At 41.1% G+C, this 19,121-nt stretch overlaps 1 protein-coding gene across 18 annotated transcripts in view; it reads right to left on the bottom strand.

Annotated features, from left to right (window-relative positions):
- Nucleotides 1-19,121, bottom strand: part of DAB1 (DAB adaptor protein 1) — a 434,090-nt gene that overhangs the window by 178,596 nt on the left and 236,373 nt on the right. Inside the window, exon 3 of one of the 18 annotated variants that reach the window (XM_038003862.2) lies at nt 1,782-1,983. The exons of the other annotated variants lie outside the window; for them this stretch is intronic. The gene's annotated coding sequence lies outside the window, so the exon portion shown is untranslated. The remainder of the gene's footprint in view (nt 1-1,781; nt 1,984-19,121) is intronic. 18 annotated transcript variants of the gene reach the window in all.

Below are 19,121 nucleotides of genomic sequence, written 5' to 3'. Positions count from 1 at the left end.
TGCCCTGTCTCTTTAGTTCATATTGAACAATTTCTTAAGAAATAAAGACAAATCAGCCAGGTGCAGTGACTCACACCTGTAATCTCAGCACTTTGGGAGGCCAAGGCAAGAGGATCACTTGAGGACAGGAGTCTGAGACCAGCCTGGGCAATACAGCGAGACTCTATCTCTACAAAAAATTTTAAAAATTAGCAAGTCATGGTGGCATGTGCCATAGTCTCAGCTACTTTGGAGGCTGAGGCAGGAGGATCACTTAGGTACAGAAGTTTGAGGCTGCAGTGAGCTCTAATCATGCCACTGCACTCCAGCCTGGGCAACAGAGTGGGACTCTGCCTCTAATGAACAAATAAATTAAAAAAAAACAAACATTTAAAAATAATAGAATAAAGACAAATAATTAAACTGAAATAGAAAAACAAACGTTACACCATAGAAATTGACTAATTTACAAAACAACTTTTTCTAAACACAACTAAAATCTAGTCCCAGACTGAGTTGTCTGACAACCATAACAGGTAGATGTATCCCTTAAGAAGTTACACAAAGACCCAATCTCTTATTATTATCTTTACTCATATTTACAGAACACTTACTAGGTGCCAGGATTTGCGCTAAATATTTTGCAATCATCATCTCATTTACTTCTTTCAGTGATTCCATAATGTAGTCACTGTTGTTATCTCTATTTTACAGATGAGGAAAGCCAGGCTTGAAGAGGTAAAGAGACTTGACCAAGGTTACATAGCCAACTGGAATTTATCTGACCCCAAGAAATGTCATTTTTAACCATTAACAAGATACTGTTGACATTCTTTGCTTGGCCACACTTTCATCAAGCTTCTGAAACTTCTCTTAGACCCTTCTGTGCACTTCCTCATGACATCCAATAGTAGCAAAAGAACCCCACAAAAGTCGGTTTAGCCAGAACACCCATCCTCAATATCTGACCATCCTCAATAACTGATCAGGCTCCTTATCCTCCATCATCCCCAGATGGTATCTGACTTCCCTGGCCTGTCTTCAGCAAGAATCCTGTTAGGCGGTTAAGTCAGAGTCCCCTTTTCCCTTGATGTTTCCTCTTAGTAATTTTCTATTAACTGACCCCTACCCTGCTCCTTAGCAATAAATTGCCTCTTGCCCATGCTGTATTTAAAGGCGAGCCCAAGCTCTCTCCCCAACTGCAAGACGTCACTGCAGTTGTCCTTATATCGATATCTGTGATAATGATTCTGAATAAAGTCTGCCTTACTATGCCTCTTTTTTTTTTTTTTTTTTTTTTTTTTTGAGACAGAGTCTTACTCTGTTGCAGTGGTGTGAACTCGGCTCACTGCAACCTCCGCCTCCCAGGTTCAAGCGACTCTCCTGCCTCAGCCTCCTGAGTAGCTGAGATTACAGGTGCAGGACACCACAGTGGCCTAATTTTTTAATATTTTTGGTAGAGACGAGGTTTCACCATGTTGGTCAGGCTGGTCTCAAACTCCTGACCTCAAGTGATCCAACTGCCTCGGCCTTCCAAAGTGCTGGGATTACAGGTGTGAGGTACCATGTGTAGCCCTTACCATGCTTCACAGGTATCACTGAATAATTTTTTTCCTTTAAAACTGCCTGGTTGTAATATCTGATTAGTGAACATTATATACTTTGCAAAGTCCTTGGCACATAATAATTGTTTAATAAATGTGATACATAAGAGATGGCGGGAGAGAAAACAGGGTGACAGGTAGGCATATTCACATACACGATTGCAAATAATCCTGGCAGCAGACCTGTCAGGTACTTACTATTAACCTGCTTTACAAATAAAGAAACTGAGATTCAGGGAGGTGCAGGGGCTTGGAGAAGGTTCCCAGCTAGAAGCTTGGCAGGTGCAGGATTGGAATGCAGGTCTCTGAGTCCAGCGTCCATGCTCTCTGATATGGCTCCATTGTCCCTTTTCTCTCTCAAATCTATGCACATCCTATGTTCTTTTTATTCCTGAAACATCTAGGAAAACAAAAGGGATCATTCTCTTCTCTGAAAGGCTGATACAGATGTGAGTTTTGGTGGGGTCAGGGGTTAGCTACTCTTGCTCTCGGTCTCTGCATGGAGATCACCTACAGGTGTGAGGCTTTTGATACTTCAAAAATCCAGTCTCTGCTGGAATTTTGCAGCCTGCAGGTGGCTTGCTCTGCAGGGTCCTGGCTCCCTCACTGCTGCCTAGAACACTTGAAGGAGCGGAGATCCTAGGTCCTCAGATCAAGGCAAAGAGTTCAATACAGCTTGGTAGAAAAGAGAAAGCTGTATTTTGTGCTGCGGCTGGAAGAATCTCCCCAGAGTCCGTGGATGCAGTGCTGCCAGTTCCCAGAGTTGGAATTTCTTTACAATAAAGCTGCTGACCGTAGCAATACTAGTGCTATTGTCCAGCCAGGTGGAGGTTTTCCATGTAACATCAACAGAAAGCAAAGCTGTATCAAATAGGGCCAAATTCAAGAAGATGCCAGTGAAGCGCTGGGACGCAGCCTTGATCACAAACCCCAAAGGAATACTTCTTTAAATTTTAAAACTGCTCAGTTAATATGAATGACTAAGTGAGGTGGTTTGTGTTCGCTTCATACAATGCAAATCACTCAGGATGTTTGCAGGAAACCTGTTCTCCTTGATAACTCCTGCTGTCTCCACAACACCTGCAAAGATCTTTCCCTGCTAGAGGAGAAACAGGAGGCCTAGAAGAAAAGAGCTCCTCTTTTCCCAACTATCTGGAACGCTTTAAATAATGTTGTTTCAAAATGACAAGAATGGCGACATGTTTATATCTGCTGTTCCTTTTCAGGGTGGCCTCATGAGGCAGTTCTTATTGTCAAATCTTCCACAGCAGGATGTGTGCACAGAAGATTACTGCAGGCACTACCCAGAGGATTAAAAAATACATATTACATATCATAGGAAAACAGGACAGCTCTTCTATGTTCTCCCTAGAGGGTCAGAAATAGGATGTGTTGCACACCTAGGTTTCTGTCGCGAAGTTTATGTCCTGCAGTATGCTGATTTGAATATATTTAAAGGAAACAAGAAGGAGTTATGTGGTGGAAGAAAGGTAAAGAAATAAAATTAAGTGACAGGTGTGTATTACTTTGCTAGGGCTGCTGTAATAAGGAACCATGAATTGAGTGGCTTAAAACATCAGAAATGTATTGTCTCATGGTTCTGGAGGCTAGAAGTTCAAGATCAAGGTGCTGGCAGGTTTGGTTCCTTCTAAAGACTGGGAGAGACACTGTTTCATGCTTCTGCCCTAGCTTCTGATGGGGAGCTGGCAACCTTGGCATCTTTGGGCTTGTAGACATATTATCCTGATCTCTGCTGTTATCTTCACATGATGTTCTCATGATCTTCTCACTTTGTGTCTGTCTGTGTGTCCAGATTTCACCTATTTATGAGGACACCAGTCATAGTGAAGTCATAGTGAATTAGGGTCCACCCTACTGACCTCGTCTTAACAGATTACATTTGCAATGTTCTATTTCCAAATAAGGTCACTTTCTGAGGTACAGGGAGTTAGGACTTCAACATATGAATGAGGGGTGGGGGGCAGCACAATGCAACCCATGCCACAGGTGCTTTATCCATGTTAGCTCATTTAATCTACAAAACAATTCCAGAAGAAAGACCATGTTTCTCTTCTCAGTGATGAAGAAGTGGAAGCTCAGTAAGGTGAAATGATTTGGCCAAATGGCATTGTCTTAAGTCTATTTGCATTGCTATGAAGAAATGTCTGAGGCTGGGTCATTTATAAGGGAAAGAGGTTTATTTGGCTCATGGTTCTGCAGCCTGTACAAGAAGCATAGACAGCATCTGTTTCTGGTGAGAGCCTCGAGCTGCTTCTACACATGGTGGAAGGTGAGGGAGGGCCAGTGTGTTCTGAGATCACATGATGAGAGAGAAAGGAAGGGATCAGGGGAGGGAGGTGCCAGGCTGTTTTTAACAACCAGCTCTCTTGGGAACTAATAGAATGAGAACTTGTTATCACAAGGATGGTATGAAGCTATTCTCAAGGAATCTGCCCCATGACCCAAATATCTCCCATTAGGCCCCACCTCCAACACTGGGGATCAACTTTCAACAGGAGATTTGGAGGGGTCAAACATCCAAGTTGTAGCATGCATAGACAGCAAGGATGGAGCTAACATTTCAGCCTGTATTTAATCACCCAGTCCATGCCCTTTCCACTACATACTGCTAACCTGAGCTATCAAGGCCATAGTAAAATGCTTGGGTGCCTAGTCTACCTGTTGCCACTGACAACTGGTCCCAAGTATTAGTTCTTCATAATATAAAGGTTCTTCTGAAGCTCCACGCATCACAAAAGCAGGACTGTATGTCACAGGTATAGTGATCAGAGGTGCCACACCCTGGATACCAGCTACTTACCCCCAAAGCAGAGTGACTACCAAGGAAGGAGGGTATTAAAGCCAGAAACTGCTTCCAGGTCAAGAGAGTCTAAATGTCAGAGGAAGAAACAGATGAGGGAGAAAAATGGAGGTTGAGTATCCCTAATCCTAAATGCTCCAAAATCCGAAACTCTTCGAGCACCAACATGGCATCACAAGTGGAAAATTCCACATCTGAACTGTGTAATTTTGACTATGATGGGTCATAGTCAGAATATAGTCAAAACTTGGTTTCATGCATAAAATTATTAAAAATATTGTATAATATTATCCTCAGACTATGTGTGTAAGTTATATATGAAACATAAATAAATTTCATGTTTAGACTTGGGTGCCAATCACAAAATATCTCCTAGGTATATGCAAATATTCCAAAATCCAAAAACATCTGAAACCTGAAACACTACTAGTCCCAAGTATTTTAGATAAAGGATACTCAACCTGTACATTCTACAGCTAGCACTAGAGAGCTTTGTCAAATTAAGGCAAGCTTAATTAAGAAACAAAAATGGTCTTTCTCTCAAACATTTCATATAAGACATTTTCTTTTGTTCCTTGGCATAGGACCCAAATAACATTTCACCTTTTAGATATGGTTTAGATAAAGAGGATTTGATTCTTATTAACAGAGTTCCCAGCAATTACAGAGTACATTTTTTTCACCAAGAAGGAAGAATTACAATAATTTCATTCCATGCAGGGGGCTATGAAGTTCTTAATTGTTTGATTTGAAAGTCTGGGATTTCATGGGATTTCCAAATTAAATCTCTAATTTATCTTTTATATTAAAAATGAACAAGGTATGGTCACTGCCCTTATGAAGTCCCTGGATTGGAATTAAGCTTGGTTACTTCTGCAAGCATCCTCTTGCCTGGCAGGAAACAGTTACATGAAATTTGATAAATTGATCTTAGCTGGAAGCAGGGTAGAAGGAAATAAAAGGAAGGAAATTCCTAGAGGGGGGCTGGGGAAAACTGGTCTGATTTAGAACTTCTTGCCTCACAATTCCTGTCAGTATTCCATCACTGGCCTTTCAGACTTGGTATCTGTATTGGTATTTCATGACTTACCCCACCCTCTCTACAACCATCCCATAATATCTGCTCTGGGCATTCCAATACCAGATACAGACCTCTTGCCAGGATTGTCCTGCTGTCCCCTAGAAGTTATGTCAACCCTTTACTGCAATAAATTTAAATGCATTTTCAGAAGGACTCCTAGGTGCTAAGCAATATAAAAAAGGGAACAAGATGATTATAATATGCCCTTTATTCCCAGCAGGCTCATATTCCAGTAGAAAAACTAGAGATTTAAACCAATCATAACAATCCAACAATAATGTATTGATTGGATTGACAGGGTGTAACAAGAAGAAAAAATCAAGTTAAAATTTTCTGAGATCCTGCTTTGTACTCATCACTTTTCAAAATACCAGTCACTTTATTTATATGCTTTACTTTACTACCTTGAATCTTCTGAACAGCTCTGTAGGTGAAGTACAAGAGAAGGTCTGTTAGGCTCATCAGTGCTTTGGATTGACCCCTGCTCTTCTTTCTCACTATCTGATGTTGGCTCTACTCCGAACAGGGATGCCAGGAAGGCTACTTGATTTCTGTTTCAATCAAAAACCTATGTTAGACGTTTACCTAGAATCTCATACACTTCTGTTGCCAAATTTGTTTATGATAATTGTACTAGTTAGGATAGTGTATAATTAGTTACATATGTTGTAAGTCAGTGAAACATGAGTACAAAAATAAAGTTAATTCTATGAAAATGAAGTTCCATATTTAAAAATAATAAAAAAAGGCCAACTTGTTAAAAGAAAGTGCTACTCTCTACGACTCCCCCAACAAAGCACATGGACTCAGAAGGACTATATTTTGGTTACTTTCCAAGTGTTTTAAAACCCTTATTCCACTTTAAAGAAATCAAAACTGGAAATAAAAGAAGATATGTTTTGTGGGTATACACTTCATTAGCAAGAGGCAGCATTCCAACTAGCAAACTGTATTCCAATGTCAAGAAAAGTCTTTATGCTAACTTGTGATAAAAAGATCTATAACTTGATGTACATTTATATTTCCAGTTGAAATAAAATTTAAAGAAAGGCAGGATTTTTTTTTTATTATTTCAGACTTTAAATTATTATTTTTTTTTGAAGTACCTGACAAACTACAGGTTCCAATCTTCTCTGATAAGTGCTATTAGCAGGAAGATTTCTCTGTTGGGTTAACATACTATCAGCTAAGGAACTCTGGGGGAGCCTTCCTGCAAAGTAGGTCAATTCCTTGCCATATAATTCTGATTATGTCAAAGAATTTATTCATGAGTTTTCTAATTCAACCCACTTCAAATAGAGCCGTATTTATATAACCATAAAAAATTACATCCAAATTACAACTATAGGATGTAGCTCCTTGGTGAACACTAGGAAAATATTAACCATTTATATGGCATATCTGCTGTGAAATAATAGGGCTGTAAAATAGGATAACAACGGTCAAACTTGGAGACTTTCTCAGAAAGATAACAGTCCTCTGGTACAAATTCCAGATGATTCAGGTGCTTGCTATCTGCTAATAGAATTCTTATGCTACTGGACAATGTAGAGAGTAACAGGTACTGGGTGCTTTGTTAAAAACCCATCGAAATGGCAGCCCCAGTAAAGCCACATTCTCAGGAAAGGCAGTACCTCCAGGCTGATATTCTGAGTAGACTGGATTTTCCTGCTTGAATTTTTCTCTCTGGTTAAAAGCATTATAGCACAGCAGTTTATAACCACAGACAGACCTGGATTCAAATGCAGACTTTGTTATATTATAGCTGTGTAATTTTAAGTTATTGACCCTTTCTAAAGCAAAGTTATACCATCCATAGTGTGGCATAATAGGAGGTACTTCATGGCACTGCTGTAAGGGTCAAAACAAGAGGCTGTATATTAGAGTGGGGTATTCTCAGCTTCCCTCAGTGGTCTTTTATGACATTTTAGTTTCAGGATCAACCAATGTTACAGAATATCCTTCTATAGGGTATTAGTCTGTTTTCATGCTACTGATAAAGACATACCCAAGACTGGGCAATTTACAAACGAAAAAGGTGTATTGTACTTACAGTTCCCCATGACTGGGGAGGCCTCACAATCATGATGAAAGGTGAAAGGCACATCTCACATGGCAGCTGACAAGATAAGACAGCTTGTGCAGGGAAACCCCCTTTTTTAAAACCATCAGATCTCACGAGATTCATTCACTATCAAGAGAACAGCTCATGAAAGACCCGTCCCCCATAAGTGAATCACCCCCCACAAGGTTCCTCCCATGACACATGAGAATTGAGGGAGTTACAATTCAAGATGAGATGTGGGTGGTGACACAGCCAAACCATATCATATATTAAACAAAAAAACCCTCCACCATAATCTGAATCTTGTTTTAGACTATTATACTCTTTTCTTGGTATATGATATGTAAAATCTTTATTACTAGGACAATTTGGCTGATTTGCTTCACTAACATCGGGAGGCATTGAATGCTAAAGGTCTAGTAAAATCTGGATCCTTCTGGTTATGGGCAAAGATTTGCAAGCGAACTCACCTGGAGATGACAAGAGACCTTCTGGGGGCAAACACCTCCAAGTAATAAGGTCATGGGGGCAGGATGAGGAAGGGGTTTATCTTTCTAATAGGAACTTTGTCCATGGAGAATAGCAGAAAATGCCACCCAAGAAAGGACACTTTGGCATAAGGATTATTTTGAGCTAAAGGAAGAAGCAGATAAAAAAGAAGCAGCAGCAGATACAAAAAAAAAGAAGAAAGCTCTCAGACCACCCACATTTGCCTAAAAGCGGGACATAAATTTGTAAATGTCTCCTCCCCTCCACCCACCAGCAGGGACAGAAGTCCATCACCAAGATAACTTATCAGCCTTAAGATGGCTTCAAAGGAATCTGCATAGCTGACTTTATTAACCAGCTCTTACCTTCTATTAGTTCCCCTATATATTTAACTCTCTGTGATTTGTAATCAGTCCTTTTCCCTTATCTTGTCACTATTCTAAAATTTTATTGTCCTTTTTAAGATGTTACATACACCCAAGTTCTAAACACCCTTTTGAGTTAGTCATCTCTGAGTACTCCCATGTTTGTGTAGGATGAACAGTTTAATAAACTTATATTTGTTTTTCTCTTGTTAATCTGTCTTTTGTCAGGCTAATTTTCCAGGCCCAGCCTGAGAAACTAGGTGGGTAGAGGGGAAAAAAAGATGATTTTCCTCCCCTATATTTACAACGTCCACATAGAATTAGGCAGTAGACATCCAGGCATGGAAGCCATAATAAAAGCTCCCATGACTCTGCAAAACAAAGCAGTCTTTGCCTTTTCTCCCATTTCACTCAAGAACTCTAAATCACAAAGCCGTGGAAAAGCACACTAGTAATAAGTTACGGAAACTACTCAGTCCAATATCTGGGCAGAATCACTATTCCATAAAAGGTAAGTGGAGGATTATCATCATTCTTATTTTTATCTTGTTTTGGTTTTGTTTTTCACCTTATTTTCCTATTCTGATCAAAGTACAAGCCATTCCTAAAATTTTTTTTCCAAAAGTTCTTCACCTCCAAAGCAATAAAATACAAGATATATCAGATCTTTGGAAGACGCAGAGTCTATACTCTTCTAAAATCACAATATAGGCATAAAGTAAACTTTTGATATTTGATGTCTCTTGACTATTCAGTTGCTGGCTTTGTCCCTTTGTCCTTCCTTCAGGTTTTATATGTTTTATGGCATGTTTATAAAAACCTGAGAATATGGTTTTCTCATCTGTAAAATGGGGCTATGACTATTTGCCTTACAACAGTATTACAGGGGCAGATACAGTCAGGGATGAAAAAAATATAAAAGTACCAGGTATGGATAAGGGTAGGAACCAACATTAACTCACTGTTTGTAAGATTAGAAATGGAAACAATCACTTTGGGAAAATTGGTAATATATAGTAAAACTGAAAATATAGATACCCTACTTAAAGCTAAATATACACACTTCCTCTGACCCAGCAATTCCATCCTCCATAATTGCAAGCTTATGTACACCAAGATATATGTTAAAAAATATGGTCATAGCATAGAGCTTCAAACCCAGATGTTATGGAATGGAGTTTCAAAATTGTAGCATATTTATATAATGGTTACTAAATTACAATAAATATAAGTGAACTATGAACATATGGAACAGTGTGGATAATTCATAGATATGTAAGTTGTATAAAAGGAAATTAGGATAATAGAACATACATTGTGCTAGCATTTACATGAAATTTGAAATCTGGTTAGTGAAACTATTTATGAATTTATTTATGGATAAAACTACAGAGAAAAGCAAGGAAGTATTATAAAAGACAGGAGAGTTTCTTTTAGAGGGGAAGAAGTAATTATGATTGGGAAGAGACATGGGGAAAATCTAGGCTGCTGGTTATGTTATAATGTCCTGATGTGGGTAGGTGTCTTATGTGTGTTCATTTTATAATTATTCCTGAGGTTAACCATTTATGTTTTATGTTTTATTCAATTTCCTATTCTTCTATGTGTATTATAAAATAAATGAAAAAATATGCAATCACATGTATAATGTACCTAAGATAGTGTGTGGTACCTATTAGGTGCTTTAAAAAAAGGGATAGCAATTCCCACCCCCATTGCCACCTCCTGAAGATTAAAAGATAGGTGAAAATGAGATGCAAAATGCCATATTTTAAAGGTTTTAACTAAAAGCAATGGACTCACTTAGGTTGCTTTTCATAAAGGAGAAGTAAAATTTATTTATTTGGGAAGGAGACTCTCAGGGAACCCACTACTTGAGGAAATTCAACATGAGAGTCATCAGCAGATGTCAAACAGACCTTCAACCTCATTTAGAAATCTTGAAATTCAATATTCAGACTCATGCAGCAAATGGGCACAAGGGGTTTGGGGCGGATTAGGAAAGAGGTCTACACACCCTATTTAATGATGTGGGGCTGCTCTTCCAGGCTGTGGTACTCAAAGAGGCCCCCACTGCTTGTATTGAAACGAGATTCTGGTGCTGCAGCGAAGTGAATGGTGGATCAACGCCTAAAGCAGCGATCTGCTAAACATCTCCGTGACTGGGGAAACCCCAAAGGGCTACATCGCATCCTTTGTACCTGCAGCCATTAATGACTTCTAGAGGAGCAGAGCTCAGGGAGGGACAACAATAGGTGAGAAGTCAATTTAATTTTCATTCCCTGCCAGACCGTATTCTTAACACAACCCGATGAGAATTTATGTCAGATGCAAATTGTATATCTGTCCCTGATTTAAATGGCAGATCTCGTCTCCATTTCAGATTCATTCTTGGGCCTTTAGCTGCATTTAATGAAAAGTGGCTGTATTCACGATGAGCCAATTTTCCCCTTGGGTTTTATTACTGAAATAATCAAAATAAATCACCTAGAATCCTCAATCCTACCTAGTTTCAGCAGGGAAACGGTGAAATCCTTTTTTAAAAAAATACACACTAGAAACATGTTTGTGCACCTGAGAAACATGTTTGTGCACCTGAGACAATGATTAGCTATCGAACTGAAATTTTTGTACATGTCATAAGGAAAAGCACTATTTAAACGAGAGTAGCATTGGAACAGATGGTGGACACCAATCTGTAGGATATTAACCTGTGAACCAGAGGATAACAATAGCACGCCAATTTTCACAAACTAGTTCTGGTGTTTGGCATTAGTCTTCATTTTCTATGTTCTTCTTGTCCTAGTTTTTTCCAGGAGGAAAAAAAGGAAAGAAAAATAAAGACTACTCCACAAGAGGCCCCTTTGTTAACACACACTGTTTGCACCCCAGCTCAAGTGTGAATCCTCCTACCAAGCTGTAAATCTTCACTCCTGTTTCTCTGCAGAATCTAAGAACAACTTCGTTTGCAAACTTGCTTTGGAAATGGTAAGGCCAGCCTTAGATGAGAGGACACAGAAAAGGGGAAGGGGGGATCCTCAGTGTGTCTGCCCTGTGACCCCTAAACTGCACCTTCCCCTTTCCCCCAGCCAAAGACCTTCTAACTTGGTTTTCTCCAATAGTTTTAATGCAGACTGTTTTGACTAGTAACAATTTTCACATCACACCACCTCTCAATTCTGCTATGTCCCTAGGAGTGTATGCTCTAAAAGTTAAAACAGCTGCACTCATCACATTGTTAATGTTTAATGTTTTCATGTGTCAGCAACCCAGGACTTTCTGTTTTTCTGCTGAAAGCAAAGACTTCAAACTAAAAAAGTAGAGCTCTGATGGAGAGGTTTCAAGACTTGTGGATAGGTGGGTAAAGATTTTCTGAGGTAATTTTAAGGGGTCTCTGAAATCATCTGGCCTAAGATAGTCTTCTACTAGCTTTGGTCCTAGATAACAATGACAAAGTATGTTACTTAGCTTCCTAGATACACGTTCACTGAAATGCAAATAAAAGGACCCCCCCGGCCACCACAACAAACACACACACACACACACACACACACACACTTCTCCTGAGTACCCACAACCTTCCGTACATGATCCAAATTTACTTCCATGGAAAAACAAAAGCTGGCCCTATTCTCTGCATGGCTCGCTAAGGGTCATATTTTAATACTCAGTACAAATGCCAATTCCTCTTAATGCCTCCTCTGTCCTCTACCCCATTCTCCTGCAGAAAACATAATCTTTCTTTCACTCTTCCATTGGCACTGTCACAGCATTTGGTGCCTTTATTTCTCACGGTAGTGATGCCCAAACCTGGCTGCCCACAGAAATCATTTGGAGACTTTTAAAGAAATCATACCATTTTCTGGGCCCTCTCTTAAGAATTCAGACTCAGCAAGCCTAGGGTAACTTACTGTAGTGATATTTGTTAAAAAGTTTCTTGCATTCTTGCATTCTTGCATAATTTGATGTCGACTAGTTTGGGAACCACCTATACTACTTATCCCATCTGATCCCACACTGTAATAATCTGTACCATAACTGAGTGGTACAATATAACTGTGGTTGTCAGCAGACTCTGAAGCCAGAATGCCTGGATTCCAGTCCTAGCTATAATACTTACAAGCTGTGTGATCTTGGGCAAAGTTACATAATCTCTCTGTGTTTATTTTCCCAACTATAAAATGTGGATATTAGTGCCTAATGCAACGGGTTGTGGTGAGAGTGAAATATATCCTCAGTTCAGATGTCAACTCCTTTTTTTTTTTTTTTTTTTGAGAGTTCAGATGTCAACTCCTTTTTTTTTTTTTGAGATGGAATCTCCCCCAGGCTGGAGTACAGTGATCTCAGCTCACTGTAAGCTCCGCCTCCCAGGTTCATGCCATTCTCCTGCCTCAGCCTCCCGAGTAGCTGGAACTACAGGCGCCCGTTGCCACGGCTGGCTAATTTTTTGTATTTTTAGTAGACATGGGGTTTCACCATGTTAGCCAGGATGGTCTCGATCTCCTGACCTCGTGATGCGCCCGTCTCGGCCTCCCAAAGTGCAGGGATTACAGGCGTGAGCCACTGCGCCCAGCTGCCAACTCCTCTTAACACCTCCTCTCTCCTCTACCCCAGTCTCCTGTAGAAGAAGTAACCTTTCTTTCGCTCTGTCACTGGCATGGTCACAACACTTGGTGCCTTCTTTTCTCATAGTGGTGATGCCCAAACCTAGTTACCCACATAAATCTATATGTAAGGGTCCCGATGTGTGGCAAATGCTACTCACCACAGCTAATAGCTACCATCATGTGTGCGGGCATCTTTATCTCTGTCCGCTACTCAAATGCCAAATGTCTGGCCCTATCTCGGCGACCACTGTCTTGCCAGAGCACGTAACCCAGTGCTATGCATGTAGTAGACATTCGATAAAAGAAGAAGGGAAAAGAAGTGATGTTCAGAAAACAAATAGCAGCTGTAGGGAAAGGAATCCAGTGGTGTAAATAAAAATGTCCCAGAATCCAGGTTCCAGTAGAGTCTCTACAGAAGCAAGGCCTGCTGTAAAAATGAGGACAGTGAGGCCTCTGACTTGATGGCCCTAGGAGCTGCCTTCAAAACTGAAATTTAAGTCCTCCAGAGGTAAGATTCTAGCAGCCTGTCTGCTTTACCCAGACCTGATAATCAATGAGACTTCTGAGAAGCAACTGATCAATGCACTTCACAACACTATCATTGAACACTTATCTTGAAAATGCCCATGACAATCTATTACACAACCTAATTGAAGGAATGGATTAAATGTTTCCTTATTTCTTTACCTAAAAACTGCAAACAGGGAATGGAAATACTGTACAAGGAATGCAATATGCAGTCTCCCAAATCAACTAGCTCAAGGAAATTCTGCTGGCTGTGTTAAAATTATTTCCCCTTATGATTTGCTTTATTAATTGAATATGTGCATTGCTACCTAAAATTAAGTGCAAATGTATATGCAAACAGGAATAAGGAAGTCTGGCATGGGCTTTGAAGTCAGGCAAATGTGGATTTGAATCCCAGCTAAGCCCCTTCCTAGCTAAAGGAATATAACTTTAAATATCAAATGGAGATAGTCACAACTGCCTTATTAGGATTGTCATAAAAAGTAAATGTTGCATTGCAAGTCAAGTTTTTTGTTTTGTTTGTTTTGTTTCGAGATGGAGTCTTGCTCTGTCCCCCCGGCTGCAGTGCAGTGGCGCCATCTCGGCTCACTGCAACCTCTGCCTCCTGGGTTCAAGCGATTCTCCTGCCTCAGACTCCTGAGTAACTGGGACTACAGGTGCATGCCACCACACCTGGCTAATTTTTTGTATTTTTAGTAGAGATGGGGTTTCACCGTGTTAGCCAGGATGGTCTCGATCTCCTGACCTTGTGATCCACCCACCTCAGTCTCCCAAAGTGTTGGGATTACAGGCGTGAGCCACCACGTCCAGCCACAAGTCAAGTATTCAACACACTAACAGGCACTGAAGTACTTGAGGAATTGTAGAACACCCAACAATAGCGGCTATCAATTACTAGTGTCTCGGGTACTTGTATATTATCAGTAATGCTCATGATAAATCTCTTGAACATTGAAGGAATTATAATGCTCCATGTGCAGGTAACAATATTGAGGCCCAGTCAGGTGGATTTGGCTATAGCTGCAGAACTGGAACTAGCAGATAGGGGGCTAGAGCCCAGAACTGCCTCTGCACTCTACATTGTAATACAAGGCCCCTTACTGTTTACACACCAGGCAGGAACTGTGCTGTATTCTTGGGATACCAGGAGGAAAGACTTATCTTCTATCCTAAAGAACCTCAATTTCTAATGGGGACACTAGCAGTGAAAAGACAGTGGAAAGAGATAGCATAATGTAACTATAAAATATATATTAGTTTCACAGTAGAGGTGAGCACAGGCCAGTCTCAGGATAAGGAAAGGTGTTCTGGAGGCAGGGGGACAGTTGAGCTGATTCTTATAGGACCAGCTGAAATTATCTTGGGAAAGAATGCAGAAATGAGCATTTCAGAGGGAGAACCTTGAGCCCAGGTACAGAGGTATATGACAGAATAGTATATCCAGAGTCTAGAACTGTGCTGTCTAATATGTGAGACACTAGTACATATGGCTATTTAATTTTAAATTAACTAAAATTAAATAAAAATTTAAAATTGATTGTTCAGTGACACCAGCCTCATTTTAACTGCTCAATAGGCATGCACGGCTGGTGGCTGCCACACTGGACAGCACCGATACATAGATGTTCTATCGTAGATGATAGAACATTCCCATTATCACAGAAAGTCCTTTTGGACAGCACTGGGGGTATTTCACTTGCGAAGATAAAATGCAAAATTTTAGAGAAGAGAATGAAGAGGGAGTGAGGGGCCTGATCATGGAGAGCCTGAAACTGACGGGGAACTGCCAAGCATTCTAAACACAAGGGTGACGTGAATGGGTCTGGATTTTAGAAAAGTCTTTCAGACCTCACAGTGGAGACCACATCACAAGGCAGAGAAAGGCTTAGATACTACTGGAGGTAAAGACAATTAATCTGATACGGAATCCTGTAGGGATGGAGAGGGAACAGTGGAGAAATACACAGACAATGAAAGCAGAGGAGTAATACTGTGTGTAATGAATGAGGAAAGAATCAACAGTTCCTAGGATTACGGGTTGAGAAAATGCATGTGGTACCATGTCCTGGGCTATGAAACAGAGAAGGAAGGAGGTGATTTGAAAGAGGGTAGCAGGGTTGATGAGTCCACTCCTGGGCATGTTGATCTTTGTCCCATGTCACATTCTGATGGAGATGTCCATGAGGAAACTGGATGCAGGAATCCCAAGACGATATTTTCAAACTATGGTTGTCCCTAATAACTTGCCAGTTACACATTAGCTCACCTGAAACAATAAACCTTCTATGCACCAAGCACTCCACTATATGGGAAAGTAATTTTTAAAATGAGGACAAAACTTCCTCTCCTCAGAGGACTCAATTTCCAGGAGAGATAGGCAGTAATCTATATCATATTACAGCTACACCACAATTAAGAATATAAGAAAAGATCAACCAAGGGCTGGGTGAATGAAGACAAGGATGGGAAAGGAAGAATCATGGAAGTTTTCTGGAGGAGACACCATTAGCTCAAGCCAGAAAAGGACACAGAGGATATCAGTAGACAAGATTGTTGGTGGGGAGGGGATTTAGCTAATAACAGATCAATTTTTCTAACTGGTGAGCTATAAAGCCACTGCTCTCTGCTTTTCTTACCATTATTAAAGAAATCAACAACATGACTTTTCCAAAAAGAAGTAAGAGCCCTTTATGAATAGAGGTAAAGGGAGTCACAGAAATCCTGCTGCCTCACATCCAGGCACCCTGTTAACAGGAGGGTCCTAGTACTAAAGAAGCTAGTACCCTCCAATCCAAGCCACAAGAATGTGTGTGAAAGTCCTTTGTGTACCAAAGGTGTTTCAGGCCAGAGCAAATTACAATAATCTGATTCAGGTCAAAGTGTATAATACATTTAGGACAAAAAGGAGTCTTCTAATTAGATGGAAGAGAAAACAGATTAGCGGTTATGCTGCATCCATTCTTGCCCTTCCCAGATTCATTCTGCCCTCTGCAGATGGCACGTCATCTTGAAGTGCATACCTGATTATGCCACTCCCATGCCTTCCCTGCCCCCTGTTTAAAATCTATCTATCTGTGGCTTCCCATAGGATAAAGCCACAAATCCTTAACCTGGCAAACCCTCATAATCACAGGTTTCACAGTGAAGAATGCAAGGTTACCAAAAATAAGCAGTGCTGGGCCAGCTGATTTTACACGGTGACAACATCTCCATTTCTCCCCACCTATTCTGAAGCCTTCTTCTCTCATGTACGGTTTATGCTCCAGTCCTGCCAAATCACACCTGGATCATGTACTCCATGAACCTGTGCTCCTGGGTGTGCTTTCAGTGCCTGGCATCACACAGTAACATACACACACACATACACACTCACTCCTGTGCCCATAAAAGTCCCATACACACTTCTTCATGATCCATTTCAAACACTGCCTAGTCAAGTATGGCTTCTCCCCAACTCAACCAGTTATGCTGTCACCCACTGAACTCCAGGAGTGCAGCGATCCAACAAATACAACCGAGCACATGGACCCCACTGGCATCCGTGGCACAGAGATGGATAAAAAGGGATCACAACATTCACAAACTCACTGACTCTCATCCTGAGATTGTGCTGGCATTGCATCCCACCCCAGGATCCTGCCATCCTGATCTTCTTGAGACCACTAACCTCGTGCTCACCCCTGGGTCTTTGATCATACTGCTCCCTTGCTCCAAGCATGCTTCCCCCTCTCTGTGCCAGGCCAGCTCCCTGAGACGGCATTTCTTCAGGGAAGTCTTCTGCAATTCTGCATCACCACTCCTATCCCTACTATGTTAGGAACTTCCTTTGTTATTCCATAGTACCCTGGGCATTCTCTCTCCTGGAACTTATCATACCACCAGGTAACAGAAAGTCTGGAGGCCTAAAGACCGGTTACAACAAGTTGGGAACGGTGGCAAAGAATAGAGGAGGAAAGAATTTGCAGATTGTTAAGTGTACATGCTTCTGGCTTGAATACCTGGGCAAAGAGAAGGGAGCATTAGGGGACAGAGTCTCAGAGGCAATGCAAGATGTTCAAGAGTTAGAAGGAGGGAGAAAAAGAGAGAGGCAGGAATCCTAGGGAACCAAGACATAAGAATGGGGACAAACCTCACAGGTCACCTCACGCATAGAGGGCCCTTTAGGAAATAATCCTTGTTAAATCTTCAAACTGCCTTGAGAAGTAAAAAGCGACATCCTCTTGGTAGCACCTCACACTCAGCAATATTAACACAGGTGGAAGGTGGTACTCAGACACTGAACTAACAATGCTGTCTCCCAAGCAAGAAATTCCAAATTCAGGCCCGGCGCGGTGGCTCACGCCTGTAATCCCAGCACTTTGGGAGGCCGAGACGGGCGGATCACGAGGTCAGGAGATCGAGACCATCCTGGCTAACACGGTGAAACCCCGTCTCTACTAAAAAATACAAAAAAAACTAGCTGGGTGAGGTGGCGGGCGCCTGTAGTCCCAGCTACTCGGGAGGCTGAGGCAGGAGAATGGTGTAAACCCGGGAGACGGAGCTTCTAGTGAGCTGAGATCTGGCCACTGCACTCCAGCCTGGGCAACAGAGCGAGAGTCTGTCTCAAAAACAAAAACAAAAACAAAAAAAAACACAAAGAAATTCCAAATTCATAATAATGTTTCTGGTTTTTTGTTTTTGGTCTTTTTTTCCAGAGAGTGAGGTAAATTTTCCAGAGTCTTACAGCTTGGAAGTACCAGGAATGCTGTATCTCAAAGACTCCAAGTTGAGATCTTTCCTGTGTGCCACAATGCCGGAACAGACTCCCTCCCCGAGTACGAGATTCCAGAAGCAGAACCACGAAATATTTTTATCCTCAGAAAGCCTCCTGTGGAGTTGAGACTCACAGCTCACAGTCACGAAATCACTGCCCATTAACTGTTTGGTCTCCTGAGAGCAGAGATGAGTGATCCTCAGTCTTGCCTGCATGTCAATACCACCTGGGGCCACTCACCAGGTGAATCAATGTCCCTGCAGGTTGGGCCCAGGTAATGGTTTATTAAGTGTTCTATGTAAGTTTAGGGTACAACCAAGTGGTTACAATTACTAACTAAATCAAACCTCTTTACTGATGGATTACATTAGAATATAAATTCTCTCCAACATATATCCATGTTTCTCCAAAAACAGCCCCAGCTCTCAAGTCCAGGATTAATACGGGAAAAACCAACTCATGAAAACCCACGTCGTGTCCAGCTCTCCACCACTTTGACAGAAGCACCATCCCCAATTGATCAGCGTGACGTGTGCTTATTTATTCTCACTTCTCTGGCAGATAAGGATTATAGGGATATAAAAGCAGAGTGTGCTGTAAAACATTATTTATTAGTGGGCCAATGGATCTTCATGTGAATCAGGTTTTACACGTTCCATTTTCCACTGAAACAATGGAATGTTACATGGCTAATAATAAGGCACAGGCCTTGATTAAATACCCAATCCATAATTCAATAAAGAGGTTGTGCTGACATAATCAGCAAAGAGGGACTCTTATGAATATCCAAATACGCCAAAACCTGAAATGCACGCGTCAGCATTCACCC

This window comes from Chlorocebus sabaeus, chromosome 20 (assembly GCF_047675955.1).
Source record: "Chlorocebus sabaeus isolate Y175 chromosome 20, mChlSab1.0.hap1, whole genome shotgun sequence".
Taxonomy (NCBI): Eukaryota; Metazoa; Chordata; class Mammalia; order Primates; family Cercopithecidae; genus Chlorocebus; species Chlorocebus sabaeus.
The sequence above is the reverse complement of the archived record's forward strand: the minus strand, read 5'-3'. Positions and strand labels throughout refer to the sequence as shown.